The sequence below is a fragment of the Macrobrachium nipponense genome, chromosome 14, assembly GCF_015104395.2.
Source record: "Macrobrachium nipponense isolate FS-2020 chromosome 14, ASM1510439v2, whole genome shotgun sequence".
Classification (NCBI taxonomy): domain Eukaryota; kingdom Metazoa; phylum Arthropoda; class Malacostraca; order Decapoda; family Palaemonidae; genus Macrobrachium; species Macrobrachium nipponense.
In genome coordinates this window covers 29,774,239-29,798,766 of record NC_087207.1, presented here as the reverse complement: position 1 = coordinate 29,798,766, position 24,528 = coordinate 29,774,239, and the positions used below count along the sequence as shown (strand labels likewise).

General features: G+C 35.6%; 1 pseudogene; it reads right to left on the bottom strand.

Annotated features, from left to right (window-relative positions):
• Positions 1 to 24,528, bottom strand: part of LOC135226187 (uncharacterized) — a 75,247-nt pseudogene that overhangs the window by 40,054 nt on the left and 10,665 nt on the right.

Sequence of the window (24,528 nt, the reverse complement as noted above, 5' to 3'; positions counted from 1 at the left end):
TACTTACGTAGATTGTAGATTTGGATGATAAGAAACCTGATTAGGTAACCGAGAACTGAATACGCAACAGTCCGACACATTCAGTCCATCCACCGAAGATCATTATCATCGTCGAAGGATTCCTATTAAACTCGGGACAACTTTCTCTATTCTTGGTCATTGATCACTCGTATTCGCTCTTTCAAGAGCATGTAATATCGTCCTTTTATTAAGAAAACCTACGCGCGACCTTTGTTAACTTTTTTTTTTTCTATCTTTACCAATAAGGGAGATTCTTTTGGTACATTAACCTTATCGACGACATCCATTTCCATGCAGTAAGTATTTCATTATCGGATTATCTCCTTCATTGCTTTTAATTCGCCTGCTGGTGCTCGGCGGATCTTGCAACACTGTCATTCTTTCAGCGCTTATCAGGGTCTGAAATTCTTCTGTCGTTTAAATTCTGCTGTCAGTTGCCGTTTATTTCTATTCCGTCGGTAATTCTATCAGAAGTAGACACTTAAATAATATGAATTACGTTTCCATCTATAGATTTCGCTTGTGATTAATCCTTACTGATCAGGAATAATTGCGTTTCATTAAATTATACTGTTCTTTAATATCGAAGCAGTTATGTTCTGCAGATATCAAGACTGGGTCCGACATTGGGAATTGGTAACCTTGTACAAAATGTATATCTAAATAAAAAAGAAATAGGAAGAAGGGCAACAAATTAATGAGCCTCTACTACCTAATGTACTACCTAATGCATTTTTATGGAAAACAGTCTTTAAAATAAGTTGGTCTTTAGAGGAAAAAATACGATACTCATACTCGTAGGACACAATTGGGGGCAGCTTCATTTCTCATATAAGTGGCGACTTAACACTCGCAAGTTTTGCACTCAAATTAACAGTGGACCAAGAACGCTACTTTGTGGAACTCCAGACAAAATAGGTCTTTATTCACCTGTCTGTAAGGAAATCTTGGAGTAATCCTAAACCATATCCAATCAATCCAAGATTCCAAAGTTTATAAAATGCCCTGTGGTTTACTAAATCGAAAGCAGCCCTGAAATCTTTTTGAATTACTCTGCCTTTCGTGATCAACCACATTGAGCAAAGTGGCTTTGGGCTCTCGCCTGTTTTTATTCATCGTAAATTTCTTTTTTTATCTGATGATATTTACGAGGTGGCTTTCGAAGGAAGTAGTGAATGTGAACATGACTGACTATATTGTGGTCTGCGATGAAGTGCAGAAGCGAGAAAAACAAGACTACATTTGATGGAGGATATAGTATTTAGTCTTTATCATACTTTTGATGGAAGATATAGTATTCAGTCTTTGTCACACTTTTGATGGAAGATATAGTGTTTAGTCTTTGTCATACTTTTGATGGAAGATATAGTATTTAGTCCTTATCATACTTTTGATGGAAGATATAGTATTTAGTCTTTGTCATACTTTTGATGGAAGATATAGTATTTAGTCTTTGTCATACTTTTGATGGAAGATATAGTATTTAGTCTTTGTCATACTTTTGATGGAAGATATAAATAGTTAATTTTTATCATGTCTCATTAAAAAAAAACTTTTTTAATACCAAAATGAGACTGGATAGTCAATACGAAGAAACGACATATAATACATTTTGAAGGATTTAGGAGTTTTCCTCACCATTACAAAAACGGGTAATAATCACCTACAGAATTATATTAATGATCATTTCATACAGTTTAACTTAATTTGTGTGTGTGTGTGTGTATGTGTGTGTGTGTGTGTGTGTGTGTGTGTGTGTGAAGGTTGGACCATTAGTCTCGTAGCAGTGTTTCCAGTCAAATATGTAATTCCAAACACTATTTATATTTTTTCAGATTATTGTTTTATTGATAAAATGAAGGGTCGAAGGGAAACTCAATACATTGGAAAAATGAGAGAGGGAAGATTTTCACATTTATTTAAATTTCTCATATGTTGTTATTTTCTTTAAGACTTGTCATGCGCTTCCTGAAACAGTAGATTTTATATTGTATTTCAGACATTTTATTTTTTTCGCTGCCAGATTATAAGGCAATTGTTTTAATCTCTCTCTCTCTCTCTCTCTCTCTCTCTCTCTCTCTCATTTGAAGATTAAGTTTTATTTTATTATATGTTGTGTTGATTACCCCAAAAAAGCAATCGGAAAGAAGACTGCAATTTATTCGTCTGTCATAGAGGTAGGAAAATGCCGATGGAATTTTTCTTGCTTGAGTAACTCAGTGCAACGAGAGAGAGAGAGAGAGAGAGAGAGAGAGAGAGAGAGAGAGAGAGAGAGAGAGAGAGAGAGAGAGATGCACTAGGACTTTATGTGTGCGCTTTTGCCCTCTGGTGTTGCAATCTATTTGGGTAATGAAGAATCAGAAAATTCGTTTTTCTAATTATGATCTCTTGATTTTAAGTGTTATTCAATTTTATCTGATTTAGGAAATCATATTTCCTTGGATTTCGAATTTGGTTGTTGTATTTTCCTTTGTATTACCTAGTAAATTAAACCTGTTTAATTTCCAAAGTTTATATCTGGTTCCATTTTCTCGGTAAATGTTTTCCTAGGATTAGTTTTAATGTACTATGCACGTTAAAATAATCAGACAGGTATATAATGAAACGGATTCAACACTCGTCCCGAACCATTTATTGTCTCTTTTAATTTTTAATTCATATTTTAATTATATCAATAAGCCCAAACAACATGCCTATGTATCTGTTCCCCGTGATATTACTCCCTTACAATAGATAAGAGTGTATTTCAACAATAGTCCGTTATAACTCAATGGCGCCGAAGAAACTTCGCTATATGTTTTATTTGTTCATTGTCGGCTTGGCCTGCCACCTCGGTGGCCGCGAGTTCGATTCTCGGGCATTCCACTGAGGGGTTAGAGATGTGTAGTTCTGGTGATAGAAATTCCCTCTCGACGTGGTTCGGAAGTCACGCAAAGCCATTGGTCCCGTTCCTGAATACCCACTGGTTCCCTGCAACGTAAAAACACCATACAAACAAACAAACAAATGAAACGACTATATTGATATACGAATAATTTATCACTATTTAAGTAAACAAGCATAAAAACCCAATAGTAAAATTATATGTAAAATCTTTTGTCAAGATAATATCTGCGCGAATCCAAAATCTGTCTCGATTTATTTATGAGAACATTATTTATCATCGGTTATTAACGGTGTCAGGTTAATGGTGCTTGTTTCTCTTTCTCAAGAACTGGTACAAAGGACAATAGAGGGGAAGTTAAGGTAATTGCAAGATCATTATCACCCTTCCGAGGCTGCAGACGCTGCAATTGACTTCAGCATCAGAATAATTTCTGATTCGCTCTCCTCCATTACCGACATTTATATAAATCTTCAGCAGCTGTGATTCGGTGTTATTGCAGACCCTTCAGTGAAGATTATAGATCATCATAGCTTGCTTTAATACTAGAGATACATTGGGGAGGGGGGGAAGATATTTGAACACACATCTTTAAATGCAATCTCTAAGAGAAGCCCTGAAGTCCAGGTCATTCGTTAGATTACTTGTTGTCTCAAAGGTGACTATTATATATTTCTCTTTAAATCCTCCCGAGTTCGATTCTCGGCCCGGCCAACGCGGAACAAGAGAGATTTATTTCTGGTGATAGAAATACCTTTCTCGATATAATGTGGTTCGGATTCCACAATAAGATGTAGGTCCCGTTGCTAGGTAATCAATTGATTCCTAGTCACGTAAAAATATCTAATCCTTCGGGCCAGCCCTAGGAGAGCTGTTAATCAGCTCAGTGGTCTGGTAAAACTAAGATATACTTACTTACTTTAAATCCTTACAATGAATATATTAAGGATCAGCAAGACTGATCAAAACTGGATTCCTAAGATTAGCTACAAACAAAAGAAACGTCATCCATCTTCACAAATCTGATTGCAAACCCAACATGCACACAAATAACTATACACTAACGTTTCCTGTCTGATAACGTATTTTATTATTCTTATATATTATTTCAGTAGATGAAACCTATTCGCATGGAATAAGCCCACGGGGCCACCGACTTGAAATCCTAGCTTCCAATATATGTTGGTTTCAACCTCCCACCGCAGACCCCACACTGCAGCAGTAACTGATCATAATACAAAGCCAGTGATTTTCCATCCATCGCCTAGCGGGAGGCGCGAACCCATGATATCTGAGTGGCACACCACGACACTGACCAATATATCAGTGGAACCAGCTAAAATGAATTAACTGCTTTTGTCTTAGTTAATTACACGGCAGAGAGTATTATTTAATTTACCATTAGCTGTCCTGAATTATAAAAGTTATAAATTTTACAAATCGAAGCCTTTCATCGAGGAACTCATTCGAGCACTGACTGTTACAAGTTAAAATTGCAGACTGGAATGAATTAATGACAGCAGCCAGGCGAATGTGTAATTAAATCAATCCGAATTTTAAATCGCTCTCGTGCTCCTTTATTCATAGGTAACTGCATAGACTGATATCCGTCGTTCATCTGGTATTGATTGCATTTCATGGTTTATTTATGAAACGGCCTTCAACTTAGATCAACAAATTAGTGTGAAATGAACAGTTATAGCTCTGTAGGTTTGTCTGTGTCTGCTGTCATCTTCTCTCAAAGGGATCTCTTAGCTCTCATATTCTCTCTTCTCTCTCTCTCTCTCTTCTCTCTCCTTTTAGAAATTTGAGCATTTTCAGAGCGAGTAGAGCTCGTTACACATTAAACTACCAAAACTTATACATGTCATCATTGACCTTTGCATAATGAACATCATTGGCTTTTCTTAGTTTAAAACAAAGAGAGAGAGAGAGAGAGAGAGAGAGAGAGAGAGAGACCTTACCTTACAGACCTTACAGTTCGTTCGGGTTGCCCCAGGTCCCTCAGTGTGAGGCGCCTCTAATGTCTACCAGAGAGTTGCTAGTACATCTTCCGGTATATTTTGCATCTTCCAATCTTGGATGGTCTGGGATGCAGTTTAGATATTTGTCGAGCTTATTCTTAAACACATCTACGCTCACTCCTGATATATTCCTCAGATGAGCTGGCAACGCATTGAATAGACGCTGCATTATCGATGCTTGTGCGTGCGTAGTGGATTAATGTCCTGTGTGCTTTCCTTATTTTTCCTGGTATAGTTTTGGGCACTATTAATCTACCTCTGCTTGCTCTTTCTGATATTTTTAGTTCCATGATATTTTCTGTTATTCCTTCTATCTGTTTCCATGCCTGAATTATCATGTAGCGTTCTCTTCTCCTTTCTAGACTATATAATTTTAAGGATTGTAGTCTTTCCCAGTAGTCTAGGTCCTTAACTTCTTCTATTCTAGCTGTAAAGGACCTTTGTACACTCTCTATTTGTGCAATATCCTTTTGATAGTGTGGGTACCATATCATATTGCAATATTCAAGTGGACTACGAACATATGTTTTATAAAGCATAATCATGTGTTCAGCTTTTTCTTGTTTTGAAGTGCCGTAACAACATTCCTATTTTTGCCTTTACATTTTGCCAACAGAATTGCTATTTGATCATTGCATAACATGTTCCTATTCATTATCACACCAAGGTATATAACTGCTTCCTTATTTGTGATTGTCTCATTATTAGGTCCCCTATATGCATATAGCTTTCCTTCTCTGTCTCCATAATTTATTGATTCAAATTTATCAGAGTTAAATAACATCCTATTTTCCTCTGCCCAATCATATACTTTGTTAAGGTCTCTTTGTAGAGCGTTCCTATCTTCATCACAAGTAATTTCTCTACTTATTCTTGTGTCATCAGCGAAACTACTCACTGCCGAATCCTTAACATTACTGTCTATGTCTTCATCATAATAACAAACAATATTGCAGCTAGCACCGTACCTTGTGGCACACCGGATATTACCTTGGTTTCATCCGATTTCTCACCGTTTGCAATAACTATCTGTTTTCTGTTGTGTAAAAATTCTTTTAACCATCTTCCTACTTTATCTACGATATTGTGTTTTCTAATTTTCTTTGCTAATATATTATGGTCTACTTTGTCAAAAGCTTTTGCAAAGTCTAGATAAACCACATCTGTTTCATTTCCGCTTTTCATATTTTTGAATATGTTCTCACGGTGGACTAACAGTTGGGTTTGTGTACTTTTTCGGGTACGAAACCGTGTTGTCCTATATTGAAACAATTATTTTTTATTAAATGTTTCATAATATTTTTCTTCATTACCCTTTCATACACTTTCATAATATGTGATGTTAGACTCACAGGCCTATAATTACTTGCCTCTAGTCTTGATCCACTTTTGAAAGTAGGGGTGATAATGCTAATTTGTGCTCATCATAAATCTTGCCTGTATCTACACTTTGTCTTAATAATATTGCAAGTGGCTTTGCGATAGAATGAACTACTTTCTTTAACAAAATAGCAGGGACTCCATCCGGCCCTGCAGCAGCTCCATTTTTAATTTCATTAATTGCCTGCACAATATCAGCTTCATTAATTTCTATGTCAGCTAAATATTCACTATTTTCGTCCCTTACTTCTATATCATTATCTTCATTATCTATTCTAGGGGTGAATTCTCTCTTATATCGTTCTGCCAGTATGTTGCAAATTTCCTTTTTTTCATTCGTTAATCTCCTTCAATTCTCAGAGGGCCTATTTCTATTCTTCTTTCATTCATCTTCTTCGCATATGAGTATAATAGTTTGGGGTTTTGCTTGATATTTAATAGGGTTTTTTTCTTCCAAGTCCCGTTTTTCATTTTCTTTTGATTGTATAATCTTTTGTTCTGCATTTTCTATCTTACTTTTTAGTTCTATAACTTTCCATGCATTTTTTTTCTTTTGCAAGACCTTTTTTCCACTTTCTGATTTTCTGGAACAAGATCCTTCTGTCTCTTGGTATGCATGAATGATGTTTACTTTTCTTCTTCGGTATATATTTATCCACTATTTTCTCCAATATTTTATATAATATCTCCGTATTTACCCTTATGTTCATCACTTACGAAAATGTTATCCCAATCTTTGTTTAATTCTTCATTAATTTCTGACCATTTTATTTTTATTTTTACTGTAGAAGTTGTATTTTCCATATCCTTCCCACTTTTTCATTTCTTGCTTATCTCTATTTTCACTTGCTTTGGAATGAACTGTTTATTCTATGACATTATGGTCTGAAATACTCGCATTATAAACTATTATTTCTTTAACATAATTCATCTCGTTCACAAATACTAGGTCTAAAGTATTTTCCTTTCTTGTTGACAGGTGATTTATTTGTTAAATGTTTGTATTCTAGTAGCATATCTAATAGCTTTTCAAATTGCCTCTTATCTTCTGCACTACTATTACTCTCTTTTTTATATGTATAAGTACAACCACAATCTCCTATTCGTTCTTTCCATTCTACGAAAGGAAAGTTGAAGTCACCAGATAGGAGAATAGTCCAGTCCTTGTGATTTCTACATATATCATCCAATTTTTCAATTATTAAGTCAAACTCTTTAGTATTAGGAGGTCTATATATTACTATGTTCATTAATTTTTCAGATTCAAATTCTACCGCTATTAGTTCACATTCTGAGTTACTATATTTCTCATATATTTTTCCTTGTTTTTTGTCTTTCCCATATATTGCGGTTCCCCCTTGATTCCTATTTTTTTCTATCTAATCTATAAGTTTGGAACCCTTTTATTTGATCATCATTCCAGTCTCTTGGGAATACCAGGTTTCTTATATTCATTATATCTATTTTCTTTTCATTTTGGTTAGTTCTTCTAAGTACTCTATTTTTCTTTTTGAGTTACTCGTAACTAACACCCTCGCATTCATCACTATGATGGTTTGCGTGTTTTCTCCTTCATTTAATAATGGTAGTAATAAGGATTTTCCCATGTCTCTTTCCTGTTCTGGTATGTTGTTCTTTTTTTCATTTCCAGAAATTCTGACATTAAAAAATCCAACTTTTCCATAATATTTGATCTTCCTTCATCATAATTATTCATTTTGTGTCTGAATCTGCATTTTCTCCGTTTCTGCAATATCCTCTTGCATAATAAATACAGTTATCTCTTGAGTAGAATTTCGGAGCTGATGCTTTGAAATTTTTTGCTGACACCTCTGCATATCTCATTGGTGGTTTGCTTTTCTCTTTTACCTGATATTCTTGATTTCTCTCTTTATTTGTTTCTTTCTTATTTTGGATTTTATTACTTGGTTGGTTATTTATTTGATTATGATTCATGGCTACAGGGTGCATATATTTCGCATTTTTTGTCGAACTTACATCCTTTTCCTTCTTTTAGGTTTTTACATATTTTTGGATGCAGATCTCTGCAATCATCCCATAGCCATCTAGTATGCACATTTACCATATATTTCATAGTTGTGACATACCTTAGGATGTTTGTAGTAACATCTTTCTCCAAATCTGCAATTCCCTCTTTTCAAAAGGTTGCAGATTTTGTCTTTCTTGTCTATTTTTTCCTCTTTCCCGTCATTGTGTAGATCTGGGTAGAGCCTCTTCGGGATTTGCTTTTCTGTTGTCATATCGTAATTTATTTCTTCGTAGGTATGCTGTTTTTTTATTGCCTCATATGTAGTATCAATGAGTATCTCTGCATCCATACTTTTATCTTGTTCTTTGTTTTCCTTATTTTTTTTTTTCTGTCATTTCATTTTTGTTTACTTCTCTTCCGTTTTCCTCTTCTTCTTCTTCTTCTTCTTCTTCCTCTTCCTCTTCTTCTTCATCCTCAACTATTTGTACATTCAATCTTGATTTAATAACATTGTCATCCATGATAGACTGTTGAACAAAAAATTCTTTTATCTTTTCTCAAATCTTGCATTACCTCAGCACACTGTGGATGGGTCGGAATGTTGCATGCAGCACATTTTCTGATTAGGTTTTGTGGATTGACTATGCTATACCAAACCTTACACATTTTGCATGCTTTTGGCATTCTTTTTCCTAATGCATCAATTAGGATATTCACAAGATTCACCTTATTCATTTTCTTTGTCGGAATATGTTGGTTTATGTATATTTTCTTTATGAGTCTCTTGACCACTTGGATTTTATTTGGAACTTCTTCAATTATTTTCAGATGTTTTCATTAGATTTGTTTCCAGTTTGAAGGATTATATCCTTCTAATATATCTATGAATGCTTTTGTATCTTTTTGGTTAGGACTGTTGCTGATTTCATAGATGAGAAATGCCAGTTCCCTTCCTGCTACCTCATCGTATTGCGAATCCGCCAAGCAAGCTAAATTACGCCACTTCTTCCCGCAGTTGGAACTTACTGCCATCTTGTTCTGATTACAGTATTTACACTTGATAAACTAACTTAGAAGACGCTTTATCCCTACTATTTCCACACACTAATCTTATCACCGATAGTTTCACGAACACTTCTAGATATTTCTCAAATTCTAGTCGTATGTTAAACTTGTGATATCTGTTGATTAATCTGACTTCACGCGGGTACGTCTCACCAAGCAAGATGAGAGAGAGAGAGAGACAGACAGACAGACAGACAGACAGACAGACAGACAGAGAGAGAGAGAGAGAGAGAGAGAGTCAACGTTTCATTGTCTTGGCAAAGCTCAAGTCCACGGTATTAAAACTATCCTAGGTTAGTTTTGGAGAATGTGTTTTCATCACTATAGCAAATAAAAGAATTTCAATCTTACTGGAATTCATCCATTCAATGTATCTCTGTTAAAAACTCAGTAATTGTGAATATCATTTTAATAAATATCCCTGATGGTTGAATTCTTTCCTGATCTGATCTCAAAATATGTTAATCTTGTTGTCAGATAAAACTAGGGTTTCATATCTTTGAGTCAAAAATTAACAATACATTTTTATAACTAGGCTGAACATTAAATTATTCTTTCTTTAAGCTGTGTATTTGGAATTTATAAAGCATATTATCAGTCACTAGAAGTTTCAGTCGGAAATTTCTGCTTGAATTTGTAATGATCCACAAATCTGTAATATAAAATTGTCACCTTCATAGTGACAATGGGAAGAAACTGAAACACTATAGTTATTTTTTTTCTAAAGTATTAATCAGGAAACTCAGATCTGTGATCTTGGTTTATCTATAATGGCAGTTTAGGGGTGAAAGCAATTAAGATGCCTTGTAAACATATTATTGATGACGAGATCAGATCCGTGATGATTGTGTCATTGACAAAGTGATAAATTTTTTCGATACCTTATTATTATTCTTTTATTCAGACTTTGGGATCTCTCCAGCCAGATGGAGTTTCAAATATGTTGCAAGAAAAGAGTCCTAACTTCAGACTATTAAGGTAAAGTGCAGAAACAAATATTCAAATGTAGTAGAGAACAAATTTGAATTTAGAATTAGTTTTGAGTAGTTTTTGCTAAGAAGACATTCCGATAAACTGGTTTAAAGACTAGTTTGCCGAGAGATTCATTGGTATATAAGTTATATGAAAATGCGACATGAGCCAGCTGTATATAATGGGGCATATGGGAATTTTAAATAAAAGGAACATTGTCCGCTAAGTGGGTTGCAGTGGGTTGCGATTTTTGAAAAGTATGTTACATTTACGCTGTTAATGGGATTAATGCCAAGTATTTGAAATAGATTAAGTAAATTTCTGATAAATGCATGTAATTCTCTTTGTTGAATGCTTAGTCTTGAGGTAGCATATTTTTTTTTTTTTTTTTTAAGATTATGCTCTTATATGCAAAGAAAATGTTTAAATGTTACTTTCAGTACTTTTGGTAACAATGGTTAATAAGGGAATATTTTAGATCTTGAATTTAACAGATAAAGAAGGCGTTCTAATTAGTTCTAACGTTTTTTATATTGCATTGCCGTCTGTGTACTTCTATTTGGTCATCAGTCTTGTACGAACAGTGAAAAAAAGTTAAGTGTATGGTTTTCTGTTTCGAATTGCGGCGTCAGAAAAAGCTGAATTCGTCAGGGCCAATAGACAATAATTTACTAGACAATTGATATTGTATAGAGGGCATGTTTAGATACGAATATATAAGGTTACCCGTGGCAACGGACACCCTTAGTGATTGTGTCGTTTACCGAGTCCATCGTCAAGGAAAATCCGATTAGTCAGTTGTTGGTAGATCGATTTCTTAAATGTATTTTGATGTTTTACCTTAAGCTTTAAATGATTATGAAACAGATTTGCTTTAATTGCTTTCACAATAAATTTTTAGTATATTTTTACTTTAAATCTCTAGAAAAAAAACTTATGGGAGTGTTTGCGGAACTTTTAGTGGCACTGGATACAATCGAGACATAACCAGTTGCTATGATTACGACCGGATTTCGCGCTTTCATGGTTATCTATTTCCATTAGAAAAAAAGAAAGAAAAAAAGGATAATGCTCTGGAGAGATAAGAGGTTTTAGCTATTCCTAATTTTTGTACTGGAAAGTGTTTAATTATTAGCAAATGATAAATAAATTGCATAATGAGAACGTTAGAGCAACTCATTCCTAAAAGATGCTAATCTCTTACTTATAAAATGGAGTGGAATATTAACATTGCACATTCATGGAAGTGACGTTATCTGGGAAGAGCACAAAATGCGGGTTTACGTGTTATACTTGTTAAAATTAGCATTAATAATATTCAACATATATTGTTTAATCAGGCTTTGCTTTTTTTTTTTCAAAATTTTCACATGTAACAAATTACAAAGGATATGACACGTTATGTGTTGAAAAATTTAGACAAAAAATGATCTCATTTATGATATGCGTCATAGAGAGAGAGAGAGAGAGAGAGAGAGAGAGAGAGAGAGAGAGAGAGAGAGAGAGAGAGAGATGCCTTCCATTCACTTTAATCTCAGATTTTTCTATAATAATAGAGCAAGAAAGATGAAGACAAAGATACGTCGTCCAAGCTTGCCAAGATTTATTTCAAGGGTTCGACTTTGGAGAGAGAGAGAGAGAGAGAGAGAGAGAGAGAGAGAGAGAGAGAGAGAGAGAGAGATTGTGTTTTAGGGAGAGAGAGAGAGAGCGAGCGAGCCAGCAACAATCAACTTTTGACCACTTTTTTAACCTTTCAAAATTCTGAATGCTGACTTGACGGGCTGGCATTGAAATATTTCTCTGACATGATGGAAAATGCCAGCAGGCTGGGAATGTCACGAAACTTTTTTAATAGAACCAAAACAAAATAATGTGGGACTGAGAGTGCTAACTGACTAGCGTGTAAACAAATGAAAGAAAAGGATTTGCAGTATATATCAGTCCTTATCGTGCCATCCAACGCATTCATTTTTTGTGGATGGAATAAAAAAGAAAAAAGAAGTTGCACATTTGTGAAAGTGTGTTTGGCAGTCTTATTATATTATGTTTTTACTATTCGTTTCCCCCAGCTGATGATGATGGATGAAAAAATCGAAAATAAAAAAAAATTACTTTTATTCTTATCAAATGAATATGTGGTTCACAGTTACTCTTCCTTTTTATTTTGAAACTCATTTCTCACGATATTTTCTTTTTGACTCGGAATATATAGAAAAAGTGTAGGAAGACCTGCCCGAGAAAGAATTACGTGAAATTGTTGCATTTACGGTATACAAGGTGTACATAAAGTCCCAGTACCGTTCTGAGCAATAAATTCCTCATTATTATAAAAAAAATTAATGCTATCTTTTTAAACGCATAATGTTCGACTGACAGTGAAAAGTTCATTGCATTTATTCACGTTAGCATGCGAAAATATCATCGAATCCTTTTTTTTCTTTGTTTTGGCGACGGTGACTTTTAGTTATGAAAAAGCCCTTATTATCAACAATAAGATTAAACTTTACAAGCTAAATATTGTATACTGAAGTAAGCACAGATATCTTCAATGGTTAATGACGAATTTTTATATGACATCGTTACTTACTTGCGAGCGCGCAACCAGATGCACATGGGCGCGCAAAGAAATCCACGAAAAACCCACACCGACGTTCACCCACCACACTCACACGGACACAACCACAGCCTTGCACACAGACCTACCCACAGGCGTATGTATGTATATATTAGGAATTAAATGTATAAATATATATCTTAATATTTATGTGCATGTGCTTATATATATCAAGAGGTTAATTTATTCCTTTCGTCCGGTATCATTGATGGGAAATATAACGTAACGCCAGAGGATACTATAAACGTAATTGGCAGGTACAACTAAGATTATTGATGACTCAGTTATGTTCTGAACTGCTCGTTCACTCCTGGAAAATGTAATCTAACACTAAAAACAATTGGCCTTGAATGGAGGAACGAGAGATCACAACAAAGATAAGAGAAAAAACTATGACAGAAGCCCGATATTACTGAGGAAAGAGGAATTTACATAAAAGCTGGACTTTAGTTTTAAATGCACTATATTTACATTCATATACATAGGTCCAGGAACTAATAAGGTGGTTGATTGTCGATCCAACGGAAACATGTGGCTAGGGCAACTAGACATGGAGTTCAGAATTTTGCACAAACGGGTTATTGAAATGCAAAGCTTATTCCAATAGGTTCCCAAGTTCTCCCACAATCAGGCACAGTGCTTGTCTGCAAAGATATTATATCGTAGCGTAAGTACTAAGGTGAGGGAACACGTGAGCGAGCGTTACACATTACTTTCTTTCAATCAAAAAAATTTACAAACTGCTCAGAGGGAATGGAAATGACTGGGAGTTTACAGAAGGAACTATTACTTTGCTTGAATTAACTAGGGGATGTTTAGTAGTATCACAAGGGGAGTAATCACAGCATTGAACCAAGACTGGGGGAGTGAGAAGCTAAACAAAGGAGGGGGAAAGTCGTTTTGGAGGAATGGAAATGAAATACAGACAAAAGGCAAAAGAATTCCCTGGCTGAACTGGAATTTACTCACACAGTATGGAAATCCTGGGCTTGGTAGTCTTCTTATCTGCTGATATTTCTGTGCACTATGGAAGTATAAAAATACTTTGGATTTCCCCAGAGGAGGCAGGGGGATCAGAAAGGGGTGAAGTGGTGTCTGCAGGGCGAGGTAGCAGGAGATTCTGAGCTCTCCTATTTCTGAGGTGCTTTTGAGGGCAAGCTGCTGGGTCCCTGCCCTTTTTAAAATTTCTCTCGGTAAGCGCTGCCCCCAATCTGTATTTTCCCTGTGGGGGTAAATTCAGGACAGCCAATGGGAACAAAGATAGCTTGTCTAGAGAATGGAGGCTTTCAGTTCAAAAGGGCAACTTATATAGACGGAGATGAATGAGTCTTGTTATGAGAAATCTTAACTTTCCTTGGTTCTGGCTAAAAATCTTGAACACTTACTATATATATGATAAAACTGCTGAACTCGACCCATCTGAAAAATGCCCAGAATACCAGGTAAATGATGAACGTTTATTGCTTAGTTTTCTTTTATCATCCAAATATGAGAATGACTGCCCTAAGAACAAGACACCAAACAATCTCGGCAGGAGACAAACATTGTGAGATTAAACTCATTGTTATTTGGACCTAAATTCAGAAAGGAAAAATTCTGCTCTCTTTTCCTAGTTTACACTTACATCGGAAAAGAAGGTCAATGCTAATGCTGATCTTGTGCTCTGAAGAAAATGCTGCATAAAGGTCTTTTGTTTGAAATTATAGTTTAATTCTCTCTCTCTCTCTCTCTCTCTCTCTCTCTCTCGCTCTCTCTCTCTCTCTCTCTATCTCTCTCTCGCTCTTCTCGTCTCTCTCTCTCTCTCTCTCTCTCATAAATATATTATATATATATATTATATATGATAATATATGGGCGGTGGAGTATTATATATATATATTAGTATTCATACTATATAGAATATGAGGAGAGGAGAGTGGAGAGAGAATTAAACTATAATTTAAAACAAAAGACCTTTATGCAGCATTTTCTTCAGAGCACAAGATCAGCATTAGCATTGACCTTCTTTTCCGATGTAAGTGTAAAACTAGGAAAAGAGAGCCGAATTTTTCCTAAAAGAAAAAAGCAAAGTTAACAGCCAGGCCATATATATACAATACGCTGCATGAGGTGCACTGACGGCACTATTCCCACTACGCCTGCGGGGAAGAGAGAGAGAGAGAGAGAGAGAGAGAGAGAGAGAGAGAGAGAGAAGGAGAGTCAACCACCAATACCTTTGATCTCCTCTGCGGATTTTCGAATGGCATTCCAAGATGCCCTTTCGAAGTCTATCCAGTGATCCGCGAAGAAATGCCCAAGTTCCTCTCTTATACAAATGAGAATATTGCATAATATATATCGGCTTCTCGTAAAAATATATTCTGAATGCTATTTAAGAGAGGAATATATATATATATATACACACATATATATCTATAATATATATATATAATATATATATATATATATATATATATATATATATATATGTATTTATATATAATATATATATATATATTATATTATATTTAGATAATATATTATATAATATATTATATACATACATTATAACATATATATATATATGTGTGCGAGTGTGTGAATGTGTGAGTGTGTACCCGTGCTTGCGTGCTTGTGTGTGTGTGTGTATGTATGTTATGTATATTGTATGTATGTATGATATATATAACATATTAATAAGATATATTATTATATATTATTTTATATGATAATATGGTATATATATATATATATTATTATATATATAATATTATATAATTTATATATATTGTATATATATACATACTACATATATACATACATACACACACACGCACAAGCACGCAAGCACGGGAACACACTCACACATTCACACACTCGCACACATATATATATATGTATATGTATGTATATATATATATATATATAATATATATATATATATATATATATATATATATATATATATATATATTTATTTATTTATATATATATATGTATATCTAATAAAAGGAGCCCATAAAAACACCAAAATAGAGAAAAAGTACTATATTTCAGAGACTGCTGTCTCCCTCTTCAGGTAGATGAATGAGAAAAGTTCACAGAAAAGGTGGTATTTATACCAAGAGGTCCATCCACAAACAAGCCATTTTAAGTCACCCCCGCTGATAATCTTCCTCTAATCTTCTTAAGGGTTGGTTGAATGAAGACGTTGTCGATCGTGTCCGAAATCCATCCTCCTTTTGAGATGTTCATTACCTGCCTCTCTTTATTAAGGCTATTCCATCATTTGACTCTTGTACCGGCAGTTGCTGCTATAAATTACACGTGACAAATTCCAGTTTATTCTATGGTTATGTTCATTTATATGGTTGAAAATAGCCGAGTTCTGTTGTCCATACCTAACTGACCGTTTGTGTTGTATTAATCTCTGGGGAAGGGATTTACCTGTAAATCCGATGTAAGATTGGTCACAGTCCTGGCATGGGATTTCGTATACCCCAGAGTCCTTTGGAGATGTCTTTTGTTGGACGTTAATTCAGGGATTTGGCTAAGGTGTTTGGGTAAGTAAATACAAAAGGGTTCGATTTTCCGAGGGGGTTGGTTATTCTCTTAATCGTGTCCAGGTGGGGAATTATTATTTTATTGTTGGGTGTATCTCTGGTCTTGTCTTTAGGGGGTCGGTAGAAAATTACGTTAGCTTTTATTTGTGAATTGCTTTCTCAATTATATGGTCCAGGATATTTTAAAGACGGAAAGTTGCTTGCGAATTAGTTTAAATTCTTTTTCCAGGAATTCTGGGGAACAAATTCGTAAGGCTCTTAAGAACAAGTTACTAGCTACACCTATTTTTGATAGAAATGTCATGATAGCTAAAGTAGTGAATGTATGAAAGTGAGAACGTTGGTTTTAGCTATCATGACATTTCTATCAAAATAGGTGTAGCTAGTACTGTTAACTTGTTCTTAAGAGCCTTACGAATTTGTTCCCCAGAATTCCTGGAAAAAGAATTTGAACTAATTCGCAAGCAACTTTCGTCTTTAAATATCCTGACCATATATTGAGAAAGCAATTCACAAAGCTAACGTAATTTTCTACCGACCCCCTAAAGACAAGACCAGAGATACACCCAACAATAAAATAATAATTCCCCACCTGGACACGATTAAGAGAATAACCAACCCCCTCGGAAAATCGAACCCTTTTGTATTTACTTACCCAAACACCTTAGCCAAATACCCTGATTAACGTCCAACAAAAGACATCTCCAAAGGACTCTGGGGTATACGAAATCCCATGCCAGGACTGTGACCAATCTTACATCGGATTTACAGGTAAATCCCTTCCCCAGAGATTAATACAACACAAACGGTCAGTTAGGTATGGACAACAGAACTCGGCTATTTTCAACCATATAAATGAACATAACCATAGAATAAACTGGAATTTGTCACGTGTAATTTATAGCAGCAACTGCCGGTACAAGAGTCAAATGATGGAATCGGCCTTAATAAAAGAGAGGCAGGTAATGAACATCTCAAAAGGAGGATGGATTTCGGACACGATCGACAACGTCTTCATTCAACCAACCCTTAAGAAGATTAGAGGAAGATTATCAGCGGGGGTGACTTAAAATGGCTTGTTTGTGGATGGACCTCTTGGTATAAATACCACCTTTTCTGTGAACTTTTCTCATTCATCTACCTGAAGAGGGAGACAGCAGTCTCTGAAATATAGTACTTTTTCTCTATTTTGGTGTTTTTATGGGCTCCTTTTATTAGATGGAACTCTGTTGTTACAGAACATATATATGTATATATTATATATACATATATATTCCTCTCTTTAAATGGCATTCAGAATATATTTTTACCGAGAAGCCGATATATATTAAGCAATACTCTCATTTATATAAGAGAGGAACTTGGGCATTTCTTCGCGGATCACTGGTTAGACTTCGAAAGGGCATCTTGGAATGCCATTCGAAAAATCCGCAGAGGTAGATCAAAGGTATTGGTGGTTGGACTCTCCTTCTCTCTCTCTCTCTCTCTCTCTCTCTCTCTCTCTCTCTCTCTCATTCCCCGCAGACGTAGTGGGAATAGTGCCGTCCGTGCACCTCATGCTGCGTATTGTATATATATGGCCTGGCTGTTAACTTTGCTTTTTTCATTTAGGATAAAATATCAAGTTTTGTTGTTAAATAATTTTTTTTATTATAATTTTTTTTACTGAAAACTTCTTATCCGTGCTTTTTTTCCCTTTAAGATAATATATCCAATTTTGCTGTTAAATAGTTTATTTATTTATTTATTTATTTATTATTTTTTTCATTTTTTTTTTTTTTGCTCTATCACAGTCCTCCAATTCGACTGGGTGGTATTTATAGTGTGGGGTCCCGGGTTGCATCCTGCCTTCTTATGAGTCCATCACTTTTCTTACTATATGTGCAGTTTCTAGGATCACACTCTTCTGCATGAGTCTTGGAGCTACTTCAGCCTCTAGTTTTTCTAGATTCCTTTTCAGGGATCTGTTGGATCGTTGCCTAGTGCTCCTATGATTATGGGTACGATTTCCACTGGCATATCCCATATCCTTCCTATTTCTATTTTCAGATCTTGATATTTATCCATTTTTTCCTTCTCTTTCTCCTCAACTCTGGTGTCCTATGGTATTGCGACATCAATGAGTGATACTTTCTTCCTGACTTTGTCAATCAACGTCACGTCTGGTGTGTTTGCACGTATCACCCTATCCGTTCTGATACCATAGTCCCAGAGGATCTTTGCGTGATCGTTTTCTATCACTCCCTCAGGTTGGTGCTCGTACCACTTATTACTGCAAGGTAGCTGATGTTTCTTGCACAGGCTCCAGTGGAGGGCTTTTGCCACTGAATCATGCCTCTTTTTGTACTGGTTCTGTGCAAGTGCCGGGCATTCGCTTGCTATGTGGTTTATGGTTTCATTTTTCGTATTGCACTTCCTACATATGGGAGAGATGTTATTTCCGTCTATCGTTCTTTGAACATATCTGGTTCTTAGGGCCTGATCTTGTGCCGCTGTTATCATTCCTTCAGTTTCCTTCTTTAGCTCTCCCCTTTGTAGCCATTGCCATGTGTCATCGCTGGCTAGTTCTTTAGTCTGTCTCATGTATTGTCCGTGCATTGGTTTGTTGTGCCAGTCCTCTGTTCTGTCTGTCATTCTCCTGTCTCTGTCATTTCTCCTATCTCTGTATATTTCTGGGTCTTCGTCTACTTTTATTAGTCCTTCTTCCCATGCACTCTTTAGCCACTCGTCTTCACTGGTTTTCAGATATTGCCCCAGTACTCTGTTCTCGATGTTGACGCAGTCCTCTATACTTAGTAGTCCTCTCCTTCCTTCCTTTCGTGTTATGTATAGTCTGTCCGTATTTGCTCTTGGGTGTAGTGCTTTGTGTATTGTCATATGTTTCCTGGTTTTTCTGATCTACGCTGCGGAGTTCTGCCTTCGTCCATTCCACTATTCCTGCGCTGTATCTGATTACTGGCACTGCCCATGTGTTTATGGCTTTTATCATATTTCCGGCGTTGAGTTTTGACTTGAGTATCGCCTTGAGTCTCTGCATATATTTTTTCCTGATCGTGTCCTTCATCTCTTGGTGTTTTATATCCCCTCCTTCCATTATTCCCAGGTATTTGTATCCTGTCTCATCTATGTGTTTGATGTTGCTCCCATCTGGTAGCTTTATCCTTCAGTTCTGTTACTTTGCCTTTTTTGTATGTTGACTAAGGTGCATTTTTCTATTCCAAACTCCATCCTGATGTCCCCAGATACAATCCTTACAGTCTGGATTAGGGTATCTATTTCCTTGATACTCTTACCATACAGCTTGATGTCGTCCATGAACATCAGATGGTTGATTCTGTTGCCTCTTTTCTTGAGTTGGTACCCGGCATCCATCTCCTGTAGTATTTTTGTCATGGGAATCATGGCTACTATGAAGAGTAGTGGGGACAGTGAGTCGCCCTGGAAGATCCCTCTCCTGATATTAACCTCTGCTAGTCTTATTCCAGAGCTTGTAAGTATTGTATTCCAGTTGCGCATTGTATTTTTTGAGGAAGCTGATGGTGTTTTCCTCTGCCCCATATATTTTCAGGCATTCTATTAGCCATGTGTGTGGTATCATGTCGAAGGCTTTCTTATAGTCTATCCATGCCATGCTTAGGTTGGTTTTCCTTCTCCTACTGTTCTTCATTACCATTTTGTCTATCAGGAGCTGGTCTTTTGTGCCCTTACACTTCCTTTTGCAGCCTTTCTGTTGGTGGGGGATGGTGTTTGTCTCCTCTAGGTAGTTGTATAGCCTTTCACTGATGATACCTGTTAGTAACTTCCACATTATTGGTAGGGCAGGTGGAATAGGCCTGTAGTTACTGGCTTATATTTCCCTTACTCTTGTCTTTTTGTACTAAGGATGTTCTTCCTGTGGTCATCCATTTGGGTGCATGGTGATTTGAGATACAATGCTGGAGTTGTTCTGCTATTCGTGGGTGTAGGGCCTTGAAGTTTTTGAGCCAGTATCCATAGACTTCATCGGGACCTGGGGCTTTCCAGTTTGGCATTTTCTTTAGTTGGTGTCTGACTGTGTCTGTCGTGATCTCTGTGAATCTATGTTTTATTCTCCTTGTTTATTCTTCCTTGACTTCCTGGAGCCATGTTGCATGTTTGTTGTGTGATACCGGATTGCTCCATATGTTTTCCCAGGTGGTTGTCTTCCCCTCTTAGTTGGCTGTATAGTCTTTTCTGGTTGGTTCCGAATAGTTTGTTCTGTTGGTATCCTTTATTCCTGTTCATGTACCGTTGGATCTTATGTGCTTTGGCCTTAAGCCTCTGTTTTACATCTTCTATTGTGTTGTTTAGTCCCCTCTCTTGTACTTTGTAATTCTCGTTGTGTTCCTCCCTTGTTTTCTTGCTTCTTAGCCTGGTGATGAGATGGTCAGATCTCATCACTATGATTTGCTTTTCCAGGCGCCTTTTCCAAGGAGGTTGCTGTTTTGGTTTCTGTTGGGTTGGTTGTGCTGGTGGTGTTTGTGTTCGAATCCCCATCAGTTCTGCTACTAATCTTGCTCCTGCATATGCCAAGTTATTTGTTTCTGTGATACTGGTGGTGAGTATTATGCCCATTATTTCATTGACCTCACTTGTTTTCTCCCTTAATTTCTTGGTGTTGTAGGCTTTCATGGAGGGGATCTTTGTTCTCTCTGTATCTGGCTCCATCCATTGTCTAATCTTTTCTACCCATTCCGTCCTCTCTGTTACTTCGTCGGTGTTTCTTCGTGTGTCGTTGTTTGATACCTCATCCTCCCTGTCGTCTTCTGTGGCATCGTCTCTCAGTTCGTCTTCGTGTAATTCGAAGTTCTTCTCTTTCTGTTGGGGAGAGCCAGTTCTTTTTCTTTATGTTCCTTACTTGGTCTGCCAGCCTCTGCTCTGTTTGGGGGGTGTTATTCTATTCCTCATTCCAGATGTTGACCAATCTTCTTCTATATCCTCTCTCCGTCGGGTTGCTTCTGATGTAGCATCTCCATATTTCCTTATTTTCTTCTCTTGTCCATTTCTTCCTTTTTGTTTCTGTAGCTCCAATCTCAGGCTGTTGATTACTGTGGTGATCAGTTGCTGGATGACGACCTCCAAGTACCTGACCGTCTTCCCCTTCAATTGGGTTGAATACCTGGTTGCCGGACGAAGCTCCTCTGTTGCCAGAGGTTCCATTTACGTCGTTGTCGTTTATTCCTTCATTTCTTTCCATCATTGCTGAGTTTTGCTATTTAACCCATAGCTGGACCCTACCCCATCAGGGATAGGTACTCATTTACAGCTGAGTAGACTGAGGAAATTATGGAGAGCGGTCACCCATCCAACGACTGACCAGCCCCAATGTGTTGCTTAACTTGACTTAGGTCCATTGACGACCTAACCCACCCCTCCACGGTGCCACATTTTATTATTATTATTATTATTATTATTATTATTATTATTATTATTATTATTATTATTATTATTATTATTATTATACTGAAATCATCATATCCGTTAACGTATAAATATTGGCAATTCTTTTTGATCGAGGGGGATTTAGCTATATCGAGATTTTTCCATTAAATTCTGTGTTGCCAAATAACGTCCACATGAAACTGTGTTTTGGCAATTTCAGACTCGCAATAACTTTTCCCTTTTGGGCAAATATGTTCTTCCTGTGTGATACCATTCTTATCATATACCTTTGGAGAAACCCCTTTCAATTACTTTAGTTCACTGTCATTTACAAATGTTGATATTTACAGTAAATGAGTTACATTTATCTAGAGTATGAATAAATAATTGTTGGTAGGTAAATGTGTCAGCGTACTTACGAAGAGATTTATAATTCATTTGCTGTAACTACGCTTAGCTAAATATATATGTTTTTTAAGTACACGTGTGTTTGTTGGCGCGTACATGATATATGTCCGAACTACAGAACATTTGCAAATTAATTGTTTCACTTTTTTCGTATTACGTAAATTATATACCTTAATATACATTTGATGGCCTAATCTAATGTGTATACGAAATAACATATGGGTAAATGGCGACCAAAATATGTGAATGCCATAGAAAGAAGAAAACTCAACATTTAAGGGTTTTAACTTTTTCCATTGAGATTTTCAATTTCCATTGAGCACTCCATCCCTCACGCCAAAATTTTCCATTCTGTCTCGCGACTTCTGTCCTATGCTGGACATTCCATTTGCATTCTTTCCTCGCCTTTCTCTCTCACTTTTTCCAGCATTTTGCCCACGGCTTCTTCTTCTTCTTTTTCTTTTCTTCTTCTTCTTCTTCTCAGAGACTCGTACACAGACGATCGAAAACTGATGTTCGTAAATGCATATATATATATATATATATATATATATATATATATATATATATATATATATATATATATAGATATATATATATCGAAAACTGATGTTTGTAAACACATACATATACATATATATATATATATATATATATATATATATATATATATATATAGTCGAAAACTGATGTTTGTAAATACATACATATACATATTATATATATATATATATATATATATATATATATATATATATATATATATATCATATATACATATATATATATATATAATATATATATATATATATTATATATAGATATATATATATATATATATATATATATATATATATACATACATACATATAGTATATAATATATATATATATATATATATATATATATATATATTATATTTATAGATATACATACTATAAATATATTATACATATATATAAATATTATACTACATATATATAAAAATATATATACATATATATAAAAATATATATACATATGTATATGTATATATATACATATATTTTATATATTTAAGACTTTACGAAATAGATAAATACTTTCGTTGTCGAAAAACACAAGGTGTTGCCTTTTGCAGTGAAAAATTAAAAAACAATAACTTTCGAAAATAACCCAATCCTTCACTCTTTCTTTTTAGTTATCTATCCGTGTATCTTTCTCTCTTTCTGTTTATCTATCTATATATATATTATGAACCCTCAATGGTTCCTCAGGTTCTTTAAGTTTTAGAACATTCGGGATTAGAAAAACTAGCAGAGATAGAGCCCAGCAACGGAGAGAGGAACTAAACAAACAAAATAAAGTTACCTTGAACTAATCTATTACAATTACGTATTTACACCTTTATACAAATGAGTCAGTAAGTCAGTCAATACCCTTGAAATCAGGTCCTCCATTATTGGATACATAAGTTATTTAAAAGCAGCACAACAGTCCATAAATCAAAAATTTAATCACTCAAAGGTCTGTACCAGAATTAATATTACTTCAAAGTTAAACAGAACATTTACATAATTATATGCAACGTTATTGAAATAAATAATCAGGCACAAAATTAAACACATTCAAAATGAGCCAGCAGCATTACTCCAAATTATTAATATACTCAAAATTAGTTAGCATCTAAATAAAACAAGCATCAAAATTAACCATAAATATAGAGCTAACCACCAACACTTAAATCATATAACCACAAGCGCTTAAATAATTCAAAATATGAAAATAATGAACATCCTAAGTAAGCAGTAAAATATTACATTACTTAAATGTGCGACTTCTAAACCATTCTGAGAATTGGGCACAGCAAGGCATCATTAGGTCAACCTACAAAGGCCACACTCCACCTAAGGAGATTACAGCTTACGACACAGCAACAACAAAATCCTATACACTGGGTCATCAATACAGCTCCACGCTGCTAATGAGGTTACCCTCCACACACTGTCGCTCCCCAGCTGACAAAAATACCCCAATGATGCCCAATGGAGCCACACGGTCGCACTCGACAAGTCGTCCTCTCGACGACGAAAACACACTAATGCTGCCGACCTCCAACTCAAAGTCATACTCCGTGCGACGGCTTCACACCAAATAACCAGGTGTCCCGTACCTGACGCGGACTAATACTGGTCCACAGGTAAGCATACCTAACTGACTGACTGACTGACTGATTAAAATCAGACATC